The sequence below is a fragment of the Pleurodeles waltl genome, chromosome 3_1 (genome assembly GCF_031143425.1).
Source record: "Pleurodeles waltl isolate 20211129_DDA chromosome 3_1, aPleWal1.hap1.20221129, whole genome shotgun sequence".
In the NCBI taxonomy this organism is placed as follows: Eukaryota; Metazoa; Chordata; class Amphibia; order Caudata; family Salamandridae; genus Pleurodeles; species Pleurodeles waltl.
Window position 1 is genome coordinate 710,099,764 of NC_090440.1, and position 16,682 is coordinate 710,116,445.

At 49.4% G+C, this 16,682-nt stretch overlaps 1 protein-coding gene across 3 annotated transcripts in view; it reads left to right on the top strand.

Annotated features, from left to right (window-relative positions):
* LOC138284541 (CYFIP-related Rac1 interactor A-like) overlaps nucleotides 1-16,682 on the top strand; it is a 121,417-nt gene that overhangs the window by 20,670 nt on the left and 84,065 nt on the right. For all 3 annotated transcript variants that reach the window (XM_069223422.1, XM_069223428.1, XM_069223423.1), the window contains exon 2: nucleotides 16,121-16,203. The gene's annotated coding sequence lies outside the window, so the exon portion shown is untranslated. The remainder of the gene's footprint in view (nucleotides 1-16,120; nucleotides 16,204-16,682) is intronic.

The window sequence follows — 16,682 nt, forward strand, 5'->3', positions numbered from 1 at the left end:
CTGTTGTGGGATCCTTTAATTCTCTAACAAAATTGATGTTTCTTCTGTACTTATAACCTGTAATTTGGGAAAATTCAGTACCTTATGCTATTCCAGGAGTAGCAGCTAGTCAAACCTTGAAGGCTACTAGGACTTATCTAGGAATCATGGTGTCCCATTTCCCCTCAATCGCTCAGTCAGGCCCACATCTCTTAAATCGCAAAGACGCTCTCATCCCTCTGCATCCTCCAATTGTTTCTCCAGTACCTGGCTCTTCCCAGGGGTGATACACGACATTTTAGCGACATAACTGACTTTTCAACTTTGGAAATGTTGTCCTTCATCAATGGAACCTCTTCCATCTCACTGTGTTAATTGTGCTGTAAGAGAGAGACACCCATCCTCATCGCCTCAATCTTCGTTTCAAAGACTCCCTGGATTCCTGCACTGACTTATATTTTCAGCAGTATTACACTCATTCTCTCCTGGTGCTGGGGGAGCATTGGAGCCTGTATCCATTTCAGCAATGTGTATGGTTTCCCACACAACTTTAACCACTTTAATTTGCCTATTTCAAAATTGTGTCCTTGAGACTTTTGCTGACTGGGTTACAGTGTTTGAAACATGATTAAAGCACCCTCCATGCTCCATCAGGAGCTCCGGTGCTAAAACCAGCTGCTCTTTATGTTCCTACAATGTCTGCTGACCAGCTGATCCCAATGCAGCCCTTCTTAGTGATTACAGCGCGTAACACAAATTCCAGTATATCCGAGTGGTCTGTGACTTGCTAGGATGGAGATTGCACAGACTCAACCACTCATATTTTCCACAAATTCATGTTCCGATTGGCTCCCCAGATTTCAAATGATCCACAGTCCATGGGAGACTGCTATACCAGACACTTCTGAACGCCTCCACAGACAGCCCAAAAGCCACCCAGCAGACCTTGTCCTACAAGACCAGTGCAGTGATCTCCGTCATTCGACCTACTCTTTCTTTGCTGCAGAGCACTACGACATTGTGAGACCTCCAGGCCACAGCAGGAAAAGGCTGGAAGACACTATGAGAATTCGCCCCTATCTTGCTGGACATGTTGGGCTGTAACAGGATAACAGCTTCCGGTTGTGCACTATCTGTGTGCTCTTCCTGGCTCAGAAGCAAATCTTTGGCAGCGGTCTCCCAATAACACCAACGTGAGGATTCGCAGGAGGACCTTTTCAAATAAAGTTTTTACACCAGGATGCAAAGACAAGACACACTTCTGTGACATCCTAATAAGAACAAGCACTTGTTGTTAAGTTGTATGTCATTTTTGGGTTCCTCTCAACTATAATCTAGCTCGGCAGGATAAATACAGGATATTTTGTATATCTCGGCTCGAGCTGCCATAATATATATGTTCTTTTAAGTAAGCAGGTCGTAACCCCAGGAGAATTTGTTGATCAACAGCAATGAAGAACAAATCAAATAATAGCAAATCAAAAGTTTTCAGGCCCCAAAGACTGTCTACACCAGCCCCAAGGGTGAGGCGGACTAAGATCGAGAGTATGATCTGTTCTGTCCTTCGTACAGGGTGTACAGCATTTCTGCAAAGTGTTGAGGGCAGTGTTTCTGTTAACAATTTGTTGATGTTTCCAAGTTGTCACACACTTTAAAGAAGTAGTCTATAAGTAATTGAGAAATGAAGCAGAGCTCCACCCCGACAGGGGTCGAAAAGATTATATGAGAGTGGAATCAACACCTCCAGTGGTCAAGGTATTAGTCTAGGAGTTAGAATAGCAGCTGGAAGCCGAGAGGGAGTCAGAATGTTCTTCCATGACTTCGCCAAAGGAAGAAAGGCTAACTATATAGAACAATAGGTAAACAGCAAGAATGCAGTGGAAAAGTAGCTAGAAGCTGCAGAGTTTGGTGAAATACAACAGTGAATGCTCGAAGGCTTGGGAGAAAAAAGGTGCAAAGTATTTGCAAAGCTTAGCTTATGGCACAGTGTGAAAAGAGTGCAACTGGAGAATTTAACATGTAAATTGTGGGTGAAGACTGATTTAGTCATATTAGGTCTGAAATTTTTTTTTGTGCTATAACCTTTTTTCTCCTTTGACCATTTACACTTTATGCAGGTTTAGTCGAGAATGTTGGACTATGAAGTGGAAGAGCACAAAGGTTGATGCCATTTGCATTATAGCATTTGTTTAAAGCTCTGATTTCGGTAAATCTAAGGGTTAATCATTCTAGGCGTGGCTACAGACAGTTTTAAAAGTCTAAAAGACCTCATGTCATCAATTCCTCAAGAAAAGTACAATGAGGAGTATATAGAGAGGGTGGACTTTGGTTCAGGAATCTTCATTGGTTTGTATGTGATTTTGGTAGTTTGCTGTTGCTTAGATAGCATGTCAATCATGGCCTATGACCTTTCATGGAAGGTTACATTGTTATGTTTGTTTTCTCATTAGATTTTGGTGATGGGGCATCAAATAGTTCTGTTAGGTTGTCTTTAAGATGCAATTAAACTACTGGCACTTTTCCAATAGTATCTACTAAGCAACATTATTCTTTGTATTTCTTTTAGGTTTGCCACTTACAACACAAACTTCATTTTCAGTCTCTTTTCATAACGCTCTTTTTTTAGTGTCTACTAATACAATTTCTTCAGCAAATAGCTCTACTCCCAGCATCTATATTGTTGTAGCACAAGATGTTGCTTCTTAATGGTATTTTCTTTCAAGAGCTTGCCTCCCAAACTCTCCCAAATTAACAAGTCACTTACCGCCGGGAGCACTTCTTCTGGTAAAGACATTATCTAACCACAGATTCCAAACCTTAGAATATTTCACAGGCATCAGACGGGATCTGAAAATCTTCAGTGGTACCTCTGCACACCCGTCACCTACATTGCTCAGGTCTGCATCATCTGCATCAGAAGTGATGTCATGGTGCCTATATAGGCGCCACCAGAGCATGCTGACATCAGTTTCTTTTGTGACGAGTTCCAGGCCAAAAATGCCGACCCACGTTAAAAACAGTTACAGTGTGACTAGCACCTGCCTAAACTGATCCCTGTACTTGTCAGGAGTGAGACCATACCGAGTGAGAAGGGCCTCCTTCATGTCAGCGTAGGTGAGGTTGTACCCCTTACCCAAAGCTAGCAAAGTGTACCTCCCCTCCTCTGTGAAGTGGTTCCACAATCCTGCTCCCCAATTCTTCTCAGGGACCCCATTCATGTGGATGGACGCCTCATATCCCTGAAACTACCTCTGTATGTCATCTCCCTTCTTGTACTCTCTCCCTACCTTTTTAGGAATGTGCACAATTCTGTCTGACTGCACTGAGGAATTGCTGCCACCATCCTGGCTGGACCTGCTCCTCACATCCAGTTCTTTCACTTTAAGCTCATGGTCCAAAAGCATCTTTCTTTCCTCCATGGCTCGCTGCTCCCTCTGAACCTCCATTTTTAATCTCTCCAACTCAATCTGGTGCCTCCTGGCTTCTCTCCTGTCCTCCAGCTCCTCTGGAGTCAGTCCTTTTGATCCACCACTGCTGCTTGGCACAGGGGGTAACTCCCCCCCCGGCAGTTCCTGCACCCTCAGTGCATCTTCCCTATAATTTGTGTCAGTAGACTCTCCATTTGGATCCTCAGACTGCCCACTGGCAGTTCTGGCTGCTACCCAGGCCCTCAGCGCCTTCTGTAGCTCCTCCTTTTTGGTGAGGCCTCTGATCTGAACTTTTAGGTTTTTACAAACTGCCTTCAGTTCCTTCATGGAATAGGTTTCCAACCTATCCTCCTCAAAAACCAAATCCTGGGATGCAACTGAAGATGCTCTTGATTGAGACATGATGTTGGGGTTCACTTGAACTCAAGATCAAAAATAGGTCAAAGAGAAGGAACTCAAAACCAAAATAAATTGTATGTGGCGCGTAATGGTCTGCGATATGGTAGTAGTGTACACCAATCACTTAGGTCAGGTGCAAATGCAAGTCCTATCCCACCGCTGCCACCAATGTTAGAAATGGGGTCTCCAGTTGGCAGTCGGTTTGCACCCTGTCCAAGTAGGGACCCTCACTCTAGTCAGGAAAAGGGAGATAACCCCTGCTCACCCCCTTGGTAGCTTGGCACGAGCAGTCAGGCTTATCTCAGAAGCAATGTGTAAAGCATTTGCACATAACGCACAGTAATAAGTGAAAACACTACAAAAGGACACCACACCAGTTTTAGAAAAATAGCCAATATTTATCTATATAAAACAAGACCAAATACGATAAAAAATCCAACATACAGTAATAAAAATATGAATGCTGCAAGATGTACTTAACAATACAGTTCCTTGAAGTCGATAACTCCACCTGGGGCTATCACGGCGTCATGAACAACAAAACCAAAAGTTCAGGCTGGCCTCAGCGTCGCGGGCCAGCTGCGGTGTCGGGAAGACCCACAACCAGTACCTTGGATTCGCAGGGTGTCGTGACACTCGCGGTGAGCTCCGGAGGGCGGCGTCGCCGGCGTCGGTTCTGGAGTCGGTGCAGGAGTCGTCGGGCCCTTGAAGTCACGCACCTCGGGGATCGAACTCCAGGCTGATGAATCAGGTGCGCTGGCGGGGATGGCGTAGGGGCTGCGGTGCGAATCGGGACAATGCGACGTGCGGTGCCTACAGGTCACGGTGCAGGCAACGGCTCGGTGACGGCATCCAGCGGCATCGGTGAGACCAGGGCTGCGGTGTGAAGCGGGCGGTGCAATGTTCGGTGTCCACAGGTCACGGTGCAGGCAGCGGCGCCGTTGCGGAAGCGCTGTCGTCAGTAGGCCCAAGCCAGCGGTGCGGGATGGGACGGTGCTTCGTGACCCTCACGAGCGGTGTCCACAGGCCACGGTGCAGGCAAGGATGCCTGGTGACGACACTGGAGCCGATGGTGCTGGCGTCGGTGGACCGGGGCTGCGGTGCGGGACGGGACGGTGCTTCGTGCTCCTCATGAGCGGTGTCCACAGGCCACGGTGCAGGCAGCGGCGCCGGTGTCAGCAGGAGCGACGTCGTCGGGGATGCCCAGGCTGCGGTGTGAGCAGGTGACGCCGGAGTGCGGGGCCCTCAGGTCGCGGTGCGAGCAGCGGCTCGGTGAAGTCGTCCGATGACGACGTCGGTGAGACCAGGGTCGCGGTGCGAAGCAAGGCAATGCGACTCCGTGCGGCGTCGGCAGGTCACGGTGCAGGCCAGTGGCGTCGTTGGTAGCATTGCAGTGGTTTCTCCTCTTGAACAGCACAAAACACACAGTTCCCAGTGCTGCAGGTCGAGGAAACTGAAGTCTTTGGTGTCCCTGAGACTTCCAACAGGAGGCAAGCTCTACTCCAAGCCCTTGGAGAATTTTCTCAAGCAGGACACACAGCAAAGTTCACCCTTTGCACTCTTTTCAGGGCAGAAGCAGCAACTTCAGGCCAGTCCAGCAAAGCAGCACAGCAAAGGGACAGTACTCCTCCTTCAGCTCTTCTCCTGGGCAGAGGTTCCTTTTGATTCCAGAAAGATTCTAAAAGTCTGGGGTTTTGGGTCTGCTTCTTATACCCAGTTCTGCCTTTGAAGTTTGCAAACTTCAAAGCAAAGTCTCAAGTGTTTGCAAGATCCTTCCTTGTCCAGGCCAGGCCCCAGACACTCACCAGGGGGTCAGAGACGGCATTGTGTGAGGGCAGGCACAGTCCTTTCAGGTGTGAGTGACCACTCCTCCCCTCCCCTCCAGCACAGATGGCTAATCAAGATATGCAGGCTACACCCCATCCGCCTTTGTGTCACTGTCTAGAGGAGAGGTGTGAACAGCCCAACTGTCAAACTGACCCAGACAGGGAATCCACAAACAGGCAGAGTCACAGAATGGATTAAGCAAGAAAATGCCTACTTTCTAAAAGTGGCATTTTCAAACGCACAATCTTAAAATCAACTTTACTAAAAGATGTATTTTTAAATTGTGAGCTCAGAGACCCCAAACTCCAAATGTCCATCCGCTCCCAAAGGGAATCTACACTTTAATCAGATTTAAAGGTAACCCCCATGTTAACCTATGAGAGGGACAGGCCTTGCAACAGTGAAAAACGAATTTAGCAATATTTCACTGTCAGGACATATAAAACACATCACTATGGGCCTGATTACAACTTTGGAGGACGGTGTTAAACCGTCCCAAAAGTGACGGATATACCACCTACCGTATTACGAGTTCCATAGGAAATAATGGACTCGTAATACGGTAGGTGGTATATCCGCCACTTTTGGGACGGTTTAACACCGTCCTCCAAAGTTGTAATCAGGCCCTATATGTCCTACCTTAACCATACACTGCACCCTGCCCTGGGGGCTAACTAGGGCCTACCTTAGGGGTGTCTTACATGTAAGAAAAGGGAAGGTTTAGGCCTGGCAAGTGGGTACACTTGCCAAGTCGAAGTTACAGTCAAAACTGCACACACAGACACTGCAGTGGCAGGTCTGAGACATGATTATAGAGCTACTTATGTGGGTGGCACAACCAGTGCTGCAGGCCCACTAGTAGCATTTGATTTATTGGCCCTGGGCACCTCTAGTGCACTTTACTAGGGACTTACTAGTAAATCAAATATGCCAATTATGGATAAACTAGTCCACAGGACAATTTATATGGGGAGCACTTGCACTTTAGCACTGATTAGCAGTGGTGAAGTGCGCAGAGACAGTAAACCAGCAAAAAAAGAGTCCAAAACCAGAAGGTCAGAAGGCAAAAAGACAGGGGAGACACGCCAAAAAGCTGCCAGGTCTAACAGGATCTTTTTCAGTTAAAAAGCCTAGTACGCAGAGCAGGGAGGATAAAAGGGTTGGTGAGGAATCTGCAGTTAAATGGAGTCTCTACCAGAAAAAGTGTTACAGAAGGTAATGTGTTATTCTGATAGAGAATTTTAGAATAAATACCCAGGCAATACTTTGCCAAGAGGTGAGTTTGCAAACTGGCTTAGACCAAAAAGTCCTGGAGGACCGAATGGGCTAAATGTCAATCACAACTGAATTGACTGTCCAATCAGTAGTGCTTTGTGAATGTGTCGAAGGACATCCATGTGGCAGCTTGGCTGATGTCCACAACGTGTACACTGCACGCTAATGCAGTAGTGGTGGCTTTGGCTTGGGTGAGCCCGCAAGTCCTCATGGAGCTGCCTCTTTGCCAGTACATAATAGATTTTTATGAGTACTATCCATTTGGAGATGGCTCGGTTCATCAAGGCATTGCCCTTCACTTCGATGAACTCAATGATGAGCTGACTGTCCATCCAAAGATCTTTGATGTGATCAATATAGAATGACAGAGCTCTTTTAGGATCCAAACGATGGAGTCTCTTCTCCTCTTTTGACGGATGAGGTGGAGCATAGAATACAGGCAGAGTAATGCTCTGGCCAATTAAAAAAGGGATGGCCAGGAAAGAGGCACGCATTTGAAGCACCCGTTTATCAGGGAATAAGCTGTTGTATGTAAGCTGGTCTGACAAACCCTGAGGCTCAATGACCCTCCAGGAAGACGTAATGGCCACTATGAACACTAACTTCAGAGTCAAGAGCTACACAGGACAGCTATGCAGGGGCTCAAAAGGAGAACACATAAGAAAAGTAAGGACCAAATTAAGTTCCCATTAAGGCAGCACAAAAGTACACAGGAACAAATGTAAATGTTTAAAATACCAAGGCCCTGATTTATACTTTTTTTGCGCAGCATTACCATCATTTATTGACGCAAAAGCGGCGCAAACTTGCAAAATACAGATGTATTTTGTAAGTTTCCACCACTTTTGCGTCAAAGAATGACAGTAATACAGAGCAAAGAAAAGTATAAATCAGGGCCCAAGTCCCAAAGCACGACATAAATAGGGACGGTTCATTCAGCAGCAGCAAGGAAGCCAAAATGGCTGAAAAATAACCTTTAATGGTGCCCTGAGCAAAGCCTTACCAGGCTAAAGAAAGATAAAATAATGAAACTTTTGCAAGATGTGCAGAAAGGGGGTCCACATGGCATGAGAAACACCAAGCCACAAACTTATTTCAAGAGCAGGCATAGACAGTTTTAGTGAAAGGACACCTGGCTGTCAAGATGACATCACAAACTTTGGGAGATAGAATAGCGACAGTTGAGTGTTTTTGATCGATCTCCGTACATGAAACTGGAGCATAAGCAGGTTTTGAGAGAGGACCTTGCCCTGATTCTCTGACAGGAGATTCTCCTGAAGGGGCAGCTGACCAGAGGACAGATGCTCATGTTCAAGGGTTCTAGATACCATACTCTCTGAGCCACTAGGATGACTTGGATCCAACCAGTCCTAATCTTCTTGAAAACTCTGGGCAAAGCGGTATCAACGGAAAGGCATACAGGAGTCCTGAGTTCCTCTCTAGGTGGAATGTGTCTCAGAGTGAGAGCCGCTTTGAAAACTCCAGTGCACAGTAGTGAATAGATGAAGCCATGGTTCTTCCAAGTCTTGTTAAAGACACTGCACCACCTCTGGATGCAGATGCCATTACTGATTTGCAAGGCAGCGACATCCGAGTTTGTCTGCCCTGGCATTCAGAGATCCCACTAAGTGTTGTATGGCCAGGAATATGTTCTGACATTTCAGCCATGTGCATAGACACAGGGGCCCTCATTCTGACCTTGGCGGGCGGCGGAGGCCGCCCGCCAAAGTCCCGCCGTCAGGTTACCGTTCCGCGGTCGAAAGACCGCGGCGGTAATTCTGACTTTCCCGCTGGGCTGGCGGGCGGTCGCCTTCAGACCGCCAGCCAGCCCAGCGGGAAAGAGGCTTCCACGATGAAGCCGGCTCGGAATCGAGCCGGCGGAGTGGAAGCTGTGCGACGGGTGCAGTTGCACCCGTCGCGTATTTCACTGTCTGCGCAGCAGACAGTGAAATACATGTAGGGGCCCTCTTACGGGGGCCCCTGCAATGCCCATGCCAGTGGCATGGGCACTGCAGGGGCCCCCAGGGGCCCCGCGACCCCCCCTACCGCCATCCGGATCTCGGCGGTCCGACCGCCGGGATCTGGATGGCGGTAGGGGGGGTCGGAATCCCCGCGGCGGTGCAGCAAGCTGCGCCGCCGCGGAGGATTCAATGGGGCCGCGGTACACTGGCGGGACCCCGCCAGTGGTGCCGGTCCGACCGCGGCTTTACCGCCGCGGTCGGAATCCCCATTGGAGCACCGCCGGCCTGTCGGCGGTGCTCCCGCGGTCCTCCGCCCTGGCGGTCAAAGACCGCCAGGGTCAGAATGACCACCAGAGTGTTCTGACACAGGGTCCACAACCCCACCCTGTCCTGTTTGTTTCAGTACTACATGACGGTGGTATTATCTATGAACACCTGAACAGCCTTCCTTTTATGGATGGAAGGAAGGCTTTAAATGCCAAGCGAATAATGCTCAACTCAAAAAAGATGATATGGAGCTTAGATGTTGCCATAGACCAGACTCCTCTGGCCACAACCTCTCCAAGATGGGTGTCCCAAACCAGGAGTGACACATCTGTCGCCACTGTATACTCTGGGTGGGGAAGGGAGCGGGGTCTGCCACTGCAGCCACCGCTGCATATCTTTCGCAGTTCCCTCTGATACCTGGACCAGGTCAGAAAGATTCCCCTGGTGATGTGCCCATTGGGAATTCAGGTCCACTGCAGAGCCCACATATTCCATCAGGCATGTTGTACCAGCAGGATGCAGGAGGTCAGGAAGCCAAGCAACATCAGAGTCAGTGTCACCGATAGCAAGGATACAGGCCAAAGCATCAGAATCGTAGCTTGAATATCCTGGACTCACCACCCTGGAGGATAGGTGCATAACTGTGTCCAGCATGACTTCAATGAAAGGGAACATCTGAGAGGAAGTCAGGTGTGACTTCAGCATGTTGATAGTGAACCCCAGAGAATACAGGAGGTTCACCGTACTCTGGAGGTTGACGACGGCTGCCTCAAGCAAGTCAGCCTTCAGTGGCCAGTCATCAAGGTAGAGGAAGACTGGAACCCCTCCTGTCCATAGGTAAGCTGCAACCACCAGCAACACCGAGGGGCACTGGTGAGGCCAAAGGGGAGCACAGTGAACTGGAAATGCTTGTGGCCCACACTGAACCACAGGTAATACCTGTGGGTTGGTAGGACAGGGATGTGGAAATACGTGTCCTGCAGATCCAGCTGTACCATTCAGTCTCCAATCTCTTTTTTCAGGAAGGCGTTGAGAGGTCACAGTTCTAGCGTAGCGTGGAGGCCTCCATCCTTCTTCAGCACCAGAAAATAGAAGGAATAACAACCATGCCCTACGTCTGGTACCGGCTCTTTTGGCCAAAACAGCACACACTTCCTGATGAAGCAAGGAAGGATGGTCCGCCGTCAATGGTTTTTGGGATGGTGGGAAGAGAGGAGGTGTTTCCAAAAATGGTAGGGTGTACCCCTTGGGGCAGGTGGTGTCTGATTCTGCCGCCAACAGGATAGCTGTGCTGGATGGTGGGCAAGGTAAAGATGTTTGAAAGCTGTGGCAGCTGGAGCAGCAGGAGCTGGGTAGCATGTTGGGACTGGCTTCTGAGTCCTTTGGGCTCCATGGCCCCAACTTCAAAAGGACTGGGCAGGCTGCTGAACTGGATATGGCTGGTTCTGTGGGTCCTTCCAAGTCCAAGGGTGGGGCGAAAAGACTGCTGATGTGGCTGGGTGGAGAGGGAAAGGCCAAGGGATCTGGGAGTGACCCTGCTCTTGCAAAAGCCCTTGAGCGCCGCATCGGCCTGGTCACCAAATAGGCAGGAGCCATCGAAGGGCATGCTTATCAGTGAAGACTGGACATCCCCTGGGAGCCCAGTGGGACTGTAACCAGGTGTGGCAAAGCAGCACCATGAAAGAAGCCACATCTCTACCGAGGGAGTCTTTGGTATCCAGTCTGCATGGCATGGTGAGTTTCACTACATCCCTGCTGTCCACCAGAACTTGGTTGAGGATGGTGCGGCCTTCCTCAGCCAACTTGAAAAGCAGCTGCGCACCTGAATCCTACACTTCATGGGAATATCGGCCCAAGAGAAATGCCATATTCACTGACCACAGGGTAAGACTGATGGAAGAAAAAATGCACTTTCTAAAAGTGTCCAGCCTTTTAGATTCCCTATCCGGTGGTGTGGTAGGGAATGCGCTTGGTTGACCTTCGCTGTTGAGGCCTGCACCAACAGGTTCTCAGCGGAGGGGTGCTGGGAGAGGCAGGCTGGGTCTCCCAGGGTGGAATGGTGCCAGCAGGCAATCATTTGGTGCAGAGGAGCCCCAGTGCAATGTTTCACCAAGGTCCCCAGAACCTTGTCTGTGATGTCTTTGTTAAGCGGGAGCATGAGTTCAGGCGAGCCCGCCCCCGGTTGAGGCACGTCTGTCAACACACTGTGTTGACCTCAATGACCGGCTGCTCGGGATCAAGAACCTCTGCCACCCTATACATCACAGTAGCAAAAGATGCACCTTCTTCTGAAACCTGGCCTGGAGAACAAGTCACGCCGAAGAGGTATACAGGCCACTGGCATCATCCCACTTCTCATACCAGCTGTCATCATCTGGGCCCTCTAGGGACCATACACCTCTTCCTCATCTCCTCCTTCAGAAAGGTAGGTCCTGTTTGGGGTTGGAAAATCCAGGGGAGGGTAAGGCATGAACGGCGCAGGCATTGACAATGAATGGTGCCATGGCGGTCCGGAGTCAGCATCAGGGGTGATAATCTGCTTGTTCACGAGCAGTGCCAGCAGTGCAAGGGATGGCGCAGGAAAGGATGGAACTTGGGTGGATGGAGGCACCTGTGGCAGCATTGGTCCAGATCCAATGGTGGATCCAGAGGGCCCAGTTGGCATTAACTGTGAACCCACCAACTGTATCCCAGCAGGGGCACCTCTTGTCTTCGCGGGTCCTGAAGGAGTTCCAGAGGCAGTCGATGGCCCAAAGATGGAGTGCATGGCATCATAAAATTATTTGAGTTGGGTGGGTTTCACTCTAGCGCAGGGAAACTCCTGATAGCGCAAAGCAGGCCCTGATGCCGGTTCCACAAGTGGAATGTAGGAGTGGGGCCTGGAAGCACGATGTCAGATGGTGAAACTGAAGAGTGCTATGACTTTTTCTACTTATGTTTTTGGACTTACCCGACTTTGACGTGGAGGTCTTGGAGTGGGAAGACGATCATCTGTGGGAACAGCTCCAGGAAAGGCCTCGAGATCTTCCACAGGAACAAGAACAAGAGCAGTGTGGAGCCTTCAGAAGCGTCATTGTCCATTTGTCAATCGCCTTCATGTGCACTGACTTGCACTCAGACCAGGCCTTAGGGTTGTGTCCTGACCTCAGACACATGAGACAAACCAAGTGGGGGTTGGACACAGACATCTGCCTCTGGCAATTCCTGCAAGACTTGAACCCTGACGTTTTGCAGGTGACATGATGTCTAGGCACACTGGGAGCAAAGCTAAAAAATGTCAGTAAAAAGTGGAAAAAGGTGGGTCAACAAATAACCAAGGTAACTCAATAAATGGCCATAGTAGCTCTAGTGATCTGTGCTGTTGGCGCAGTACAAAAGGAACCTATGTCGGCGCACCGGGACAGCACCTTCATAGGCAACACTTTGTCGCCTCCGATGCAGATAGTGCCTGTGTGGAGCCGGTACAATGCCACCACTGCGCACGGAGGTACTGCCCAAGATTTCTAGGTCACATTTGCGGTTAGAAGTCTCTACCAGAAATGATCAAACACTTTACTTAACAAATTATCAGACATATTGGCTCTGTCCTTGTTTAATTAGAGGATTTTTGGGGTTTACTGGAAAATGGTCAAGGCAGTTCTACTCTGTCCCGACAGCTGACTATATGAATTAACATTGACAGGAAATTTTATGGATCTGGCATAACATGATAGGTCGACTAAGGGGATTTTAGGGACCCTTTCCAGTAAGCCCACCCTGGTTTATATCTACTTCCTACACAGCTTAACTAAATGCATGTTGTCATTATTATAAGGGGTAGAAATTATGACAGGAAGTCTTTCCAGAGGTCCTTGATGGTGTTGCCTAAATTCTAGACCCTAGCTTTATAAAATTCTTATTTTCTTTGTTAGTTATATTGACTAGAGATTAGTTATTGCTTTTTTATTGAATTCACGTTGTTGACTTGTTATTTGTGTACTTCGGCTCATCATCGCCTGAGAGAAGGTTTGTTTGTGAACTGCTGCTACAGACAGAGAGGAAGGAGGCAGGCTTCGGCAACAGCGCTTCCTCTCTCTGGCAGAAACTCACTCAGACCAATTTGATGGCTGATTCCGTATGGAGACTTAGGGCCTCATTACGAATTTGGCAGAGGGGATTACTCCGTCACACACGTGATGGAAATCCCGTCCGCCGTATTACAGGTTCCATAGGATATAATGGAACTTGTAGTACGACGGACGGGATATCCGTTACATCTGTGACGGGGTAATCCCTTCCGCCGAACTCATAATGAGGCCCTAAATCGCCCATCACGTTCCCCAAATGGCACACACAGACCCTCATTATGACTCTGGCGGTCTTTTTGAAAGACCGTCAAAGCTGCAGGTGCCAGAATTACGCCCACCATATTACAAGTACTGCAGGATTTCCACCACATTTTGGGTGGAAATCCTGCAGTAGTCATGCTGGCGGACGAAGGCGCATGGGCGGTTTCACCACCAGCCCGCCCCACCGGAAGGACTCCACCAGCCGTATTATGACATGTAATACGGCCTGGCGGTGTCCTGATGGCAGAGCGCTGCCAGTGGTGGAAGCACCCATTCCCTGCTGGATGACCTCCTTGCCAGATAAGGTAAGCCGGGCGTCCGACAAGGGAGGGGGGACGGTGGAGGGTCAAGGTTGTTGTGTGTGAGTGGGTGTATGTCTGCGTGTGTGAATGTAATTGTGTATGCGTGTGTATAGGCGTGCGTATATGTGTGTGAGTATGGGTGTGTGCATGCATGGTTGAATGCGTTTATGAATGTTGAAGGGAATACGTGTATGGATGCATGTGAGTGAAGGCGTGTAGGTCAGTGTTGGTGAATGGGTGTATGCTGGGTGCATGTGGGTGTCTGTGTGCGTGTGCATGTATGCGGGATGGGAGGGTCAGGGCGCTCTACCACAAGGCAGGATGGGGGGTTCTGGTGTGGAGGGGAGGCAGGTGTATTTTGCTTTCTGGGGTGGGGAGGAGTCGTCTGTCGGTGACAGGGAAGAAATTCCCTGTCACCTGTGGCCTCTCCACCAGGGTTTTCGTGGAGGTGCTAATGCTGCAGAAATCCTGGTGGAAAGCCAGCTCATAACACCGCCGGGGGTCTTCATTGAACCGCTGAGTCGGATATGCTCATCTCCGGCCCGGCGGGTCCAACCGCCCTGGCAGTCTGAGAGGGGGGGTGGCGGGTTGGCAGAGGCCAACCCGCCACACTCATAATGTGGCGGTCTTCACCGCCAGCCCGTCAGTAGACTGCCAGGGTCATAATGAGGGCCACAATCTTCACAGATGTTACTGAGGGAGGCTCTGTAAAAAACACACACATCTTAAGTGCACTATCTATATAACAGAGCAGCAGAGTGTGTCAAGACTCTCCAGGGACTTTCTACAGGGACAGCTTTGTGTGTACACTACCCAGGAGCTCTGCAAAAAACAATCATGTGTCTACATAACAATGAACTCTACATAATGAGGAAGCTGTGTCTACGCACGCTGGGAGCTCTAAAAAGAGGAAGCATTTTGTAGACACAACCGAGGAGCTCTGTTTAGAAGCCCCCATGTGTCTACACACTCTATGGCCTCTACATAGAAGCACCCTTGAATCTACACACCCGGGGAGCTCTACACTTGGCAGCGATGTGACCAAACACCGTTAAAGCTGTGGTACACTAGGCACTCTGCAATTGCCAGCTGTGCGTGTACACACCGTAGGAACTTTATAAAGAGGCAGCCATGTCTCTACACACTATGCAAGCATCACAGTAGGGCAGTCCTTTGCCTACACACCAAAGGACCCTATAATGGGCAGTCGTTTATTTATTCACCACAGGAGATCTATATTAGGGACTCCAGGGCACGGTAAAGCGGTAAGGGGTTTAAATGAACCCCAGGGGCGCTTTACAGTAGCAGTTTTATTTTTATATAGTCTAGTTCCTTTGTTTCCATACAAAGGCGAGTTTCTATAAAGAGGCATGCTTGTATATGCGCCCTCCCCACCCCCAAGGGGGCCCTATAAAGAGACAGGCTCGTTTGTATATAGTCCAATTGTTAAGTTTATGTACACCGCAGGAGCTCTATAAAAGGTTAGGTTAGGTTAGGTTATGTGCATCCCATGGACTCTAGAACGGGTAGGTATCTTTACATATTTAATGCGGGAACTCTAGAAAGTGGGAGGTGTATTTACGTACATCCTGGGGATTTGTGAAGGGAAGCCGTGTTTCCATAATTTCCAGAGGTAAAAGGAAATAGTAAATGTTTCTATGTGCATAAAACGGACATTATAAAGGGAGATTTTTTTAGATTTATCAGAGAACTCCATAAAAGGACCAGCCTTTTTCTATAAAGTCCACAGGTTCTATGAAGAGACGGGCTTGTTTGCATGCAGTCTACTGGTTCTGTAAAGTGACAGTACAGCACCTGGGCTCTATAACGGGACCGGGTTTTCACATACATCCAATGAACTCACCCTTCAATATATGCCAGAGGTTCTGTAAGGAGGTGGGCTTGTATTAGTACACCCCATGAGCGCTATAGAGAGGCCGATTTGCTCATGTACGTGATGTGTGCTCTAGCACATCCCAGTGTTGCGTTCATTTAATCCAGAAGCTCGACAAAGGCAGGGTTTGCTTAAGTACACTGCAGGGGTGCTATACAAGGGGCGGTGGGCTGTGTCAGACCTGAGAAGAATTGCAAAGGTGTGGAGTTTTATACACACACTTTTATATACACACCTTGTGGCTGGTACTATACATGACCTCCTGGTTTACGCATTCAGTGGAGGTACCCAATCTGCGTCACGGAAGCGGAAGGTGATCCGTTCTCTGTGCTCCTTGCCAGCCCAGCCCTAGCGCGTCTCTCACTGCAGGCAGGGCGAGGGATTCAGCCTCGCCTCGGTCAGCGAGTTTAAGGTGAACGGCGTGGCTCGACACCCACTCCACTCTTTCCTCTTCCCGCAGCTTCGTTGAGCTGATGAAGTGATTTCAGAGCACTGGTGGTGCCTGCTCCTGCTGCAGAGGTCATAGAAACTTCAGAGAACAAGGTAACTATATCCGCATCTGGTTCTTAAAGCTGGTGTCAGGTGTGAGTCTGGAGCCTGAAGAGTGAGGCTTTGAGAGCGCCTTCTGCTGACCCCGGGCACACCACTCAAAATGGCATCGTGTGTGTGTGTGTATGTTGGGGGGGGGGGGGGGGGGGGGGGTGCGGGGGCTGATGGACAGACAACAGGGAACGATGTGGGGGTGATGGGTTTGCGAGGACCTAGTACTTACCGAGGTGCAGAAATGTGGAAGGTGGTAGTTTTGAGAGAGTGCAAGTGTTTACACTGGGGCAGGCGAAAGGGGAAGATCGGAGGATGTGAGCAGCAGTGCGCGAGCACGTGCAATTATCCTGGGAGAGACCAACGCGAATGATGGGGGTTGTTGACTGAGACACAGCACAGTGCAAACACTGGCACCGCCCATTATGACTACAGCACGGGTGCTTGCCTTTAAAGCGCCTGCACCTCGTGCCTAGCCCGGG